The following is a 3,960-nucleotide window of genomic DNA, read 5'->3' as shown; positions in this document are numbered from 1 at the left end:
CTAACATTTTTGAAGTCAAGCTTGCTATAATCCAAATGATTCAGCATTTAGTGCAATTTGAAAGTTTGACACTTGAAGATCCAAACTCCCACATAGCTAATTTCTTAGAAATTGAGATACTTTCAAGCATAATGGAGTTTTGGACGATGTCATTCGCCTACAATTTTTCCCATTTTCTCTAAGGGACAAGACAAAGAGTTCACTACTTTCTCTGCCTGTAGGATCCATCAATACATGGGACACAATGGCACATAAATTTTTGGGTTAAGTATTTTCCTCCTACAAAGACCGCTAAGTTACGTAACAAAATTACTGTGTTTTTACAAGCTAATATGGAATATGAGGCATGGGAGCGTTTCAAGGATTTACTGTGCAAATGCCCACATCACAGGTTGCCAATGATGCTTCAGGTACAAACATTTTATAATGGCTTGACTTGTGTTGAGTGTTGGAAATGTCGATTTATTTTGTGATTTGGGGGTGACATTTAAGAAATTCAAGTTTTAACGCATTATTTAGGATGAGTTTCCTTACTTGTTTTGTTATCTCCTAGAATCACAAGGTTTTGTGTGTTTTCAAGTATTCAGGTGCAAAAAGATGGATTATTCATGCTTGTGTTGGTGTTTGGACATCCTGGACCCGTCAAGTGTGGATAAATCAAGGCAAGCAGAAAAAGAGTGAAATTCTGCGTCTGAGCCGCAACACACTTTTCTGAGCCGCAGCAAACTTTTTTGCATCGCGACATAAAGTCAATAAAATCCAAATTACATTGCGATGTAAACAAGCCAGGGCATAATTCAACTGAGCCGCGGCGGAAATGAGCCGGGGCGCAATCCAAACACGCCGAGGCGCAACTAAACTAAGTCGCAGCGCAAATCACGCAGGATGTAAAAATGTCACATTTCCTACGCTAATTTCGTCGACTAGTATTTACAAGTTTTCCATTTTGTCTAAAAACTAAATAAAGGCAGCTTTAGTCCGTTTTTTGAGGTTTGATATACACATTTTGGAGAGAATACATTTGGGGCTTCTTAGAAAGGTGGAGCTTAGAGAGGAGAGGAGGTTCTCTTCCTTTCCTCCTCCCTTGTTCTTCACGATTATGGTTCTAGGTGTTGTTATTTCTTTTCCTTTATGTTGTATTTTGTTTTCTAGGGATTTGATGTAATCTAATTGAAGGCTTGTGTTTTATTGTTAATCTATTTGTTTGATCCATTTTATTATGTTCTAGATTCATTTATTACATTTAATTCAATCTTTAGTTGATGTTAGGGCCTGATCAACCTTGATGTTAATCGATTGATTGTATGACAAGATTGCGTATGGAATGATTGATTTGTAGCACTGCCCGAGTATAGATTGGTTATTGTCTTTAAGATTATCTTGTACTTAATGGGTTTTCATTACTAGGCTAGGCTACACACCACTAGCTAGTTTAGTTGATGGAAACACAGGGCTATTCCAAATGGCCGCGGTAATACCTTAGAAATGAGAGACGCCATGCCTATCTTGATTAGCTCTGTGAATGGATGATTTGTGTCTATACGAATTGGTTCCTTTGTTGTTAAGACTAGGCTATACGCCACTAGCTAGTTTGAATGATGAAAGTACTAAGTTGAACTCGACGATGTACAAACCCTAGAATGGATTGATGATGAACATGCGGCCTGATAATTATGATGGAGTTGGAGCCTTAGGATTCTTTGTAGATAGTTAGATTTATATTTACTTTAATGTCGTTTTATGTTTTCTTTATTTCAATTCTTGTTGTTTTCACGAGGCATAGTTATTAGGATCGCAAGAGCATCTCCAGTCTCTATGGGATTGACCCTTACTCATGCATTATGCTGCAATTGCAACTCGTGCACTTGCAAAGGATTAAACTTTGTATGTCTGTCAACTAACAATACCAATAATATGATAGATGCCGTAGTAAAGGGCACAATAATGAGAAAGACTCCTAAAGAGGCAAATGAACTATTTAAAGAAATAGTCATAAATAGTTGTCAATAGGCTATAGATAGATCAGTCATGAGGAGACCCCCGGGAGTACATAATGTTAATGCAATTACGGCCTTAGTAGCACGGGTGGAAACTTTGAATAAGGAAATAGACACCATGAGGGTTTCCACAATGCAAATTCAAACTTCCCCTTGTGATTTTTGTGAAGGAGGCCACCCAAATCACCAATGTCAAGTGAGTAATTCTTTTGTGCATCTTCTAAGCAAGCTAACTTTGTCTCCGATTTTCACAGGCAGCAGAATAATCCATATAGCAGTACATACAACCCGGGATGGAGGAATCATCCAAATTTCTCATGGAATCAAAATGTTCCATCATCACCTCTTGGATTCCAACCACCTCTAGAGAATAAATCTAACTTGGAGGATATGATGGCTAAATTTCTTAGAATTGCTGAATCAAGGTTCCAAGACCAAGAAGCATCCATTCAGAAGTTGGAGGTACAAGCGAGACAACTTGCAAATTTAGTCTCACAAAGAACACAAGGTGCTCTAGCGAGTAACACTGAGAAAACCCCGAAAGAGCAAGTCAATGCCATCACATTGAGAAGTTGAAAACAAGTGGAAGAGACCAAGTGAAATGAAGGCTTGAATGACCCTCAAGAGGAGCACGCTCGAGAGACAAAAAAAAAAAAAAAAAGAGCCAAAATTGTGTGACACCACCAACACTGAAAAGAATGGTAAATTGGTTGGTAAAAATGTTGTCGAGAGGAAATATATTCGTCCTCTCCCTTATCCTCAAAAATTGAAACAGGAGATGTTTGATAAGCAATTTTCGAAATTTTTTATATTTAAAAAAAAAAAATTGCATATTAACATTCCATTTTCAGAAGCTTTGTCGTAGATGCCTAGTTATGCAAGGTTTTTGAAGGAGATCCTGTCGAAAAAGAGGAAGATGGACGATTATGAAATGATAAGTCGATTATGCTAATTGAATAGTGTAATGCAATCTTGCTGAATAAGTTACCTTTGAAGTTAAAAGATCTAGGGAGTTTCACGATACGTTGTACTATTGGAAATTTTTGTTTTGATAAAGTTTTATGTGATCTTGGTGCAAGTGTCAATTTGATGTCATATTCTATTTTCAGGAAACTGGGATTAGGAGAAGTAAAGGAAACTACTGTATCTTTGCAACTAGCTGATCATTCGATCAAGAGACCATGGGGCGTAGTTGAGGACGTGTTGATGAAAGTAGACAAATCTATCTTTTTTGTGGATTTTCTTGTTTTGGAGATGGAAGAAGACCATGAAGTTCCCCATATATTAGGAAGACCGTTTTTAACCACAGGGAAAACTTTAATTGATGTTGAACAAGGGAAACTTATTTTGAGAATAAATGATGAGCAAGTAGTCTTTGATATGTATAGAACGATGAAACATCCTTCCGATGATTTTACATGTTTTCGAGTTGATATTGTTGATCATATTGCTGAAAATTTTCAAGAAGACTTATTAATAAATCTGTTGGAGAGATGTATCATGCAAGCGAGGACTACTGATGATGAAGACCCGTGCATAAAGGGAAGTGCACATCAATTGGAGCAGGGCTTGGGCGTAAGTCAAGAAGAAGAACAACTTCAAGAGTCCAACAAATCCTAAGAGAAGCCTCATGTAGATGATGGAATGGAAGATGAGAGGGCTTCAAGTTTCCTTGAAGATCTGGGTTAAAGAAGTAGAAAGTCTAGCTAATAACTATAACGTAAAGCGCTTCTTGGGATGCAACCCAAGTGTTTTACTTTATTTTTTAATTATTTTTTTTATGTAGTTTTCATTTTATTTTATTGTTTTTGCAGTTTGTGTGTTTTTGTTTTTGTTTTCTTTCTCTTTCCAAGTTCAAATCCAAGTTTGGGTTGACATTTTGGGATGACACAATTCTTGAGAAACTTGGTCACATACTCACATCTTCGAAAAATCAGGGGAGTCTCTCTATACCCTTTTTGTT

The 3,960-nt window shown here is 37.0% G+C and overlaps 1 pseudogene; it reads right to left on the bottom strand.

Moving 5' to 3' along the window:
- Nucleotides 1–293: 293 nt before the first annotated feature.
- On the bottom strand, nt 294–394 carry LOC116112900 (annotated as a pseudogene).
- Nucleotides 395–3,960: the final 3,566 nt, after the last annotated feature.

This window comes from Pistacia vera, unplaced genomic scaffold (assembly GCF_008641045.1).
Source record: "Pistacia vera cultivar Batoury unplaced genomic scaffold, PisVer_v2 Contig67, whole genome shotgun sequence".
Lineage (NCBI taxonomy): Eukaryota > Viridiplantae > Streptophyta > Magnoliopsida > Sapindales > Anacardiaceae > Pistacia > Pistacia vera.
This window is presented reverse-complemented; position numbering and strand designations above follow the sequence as displayed.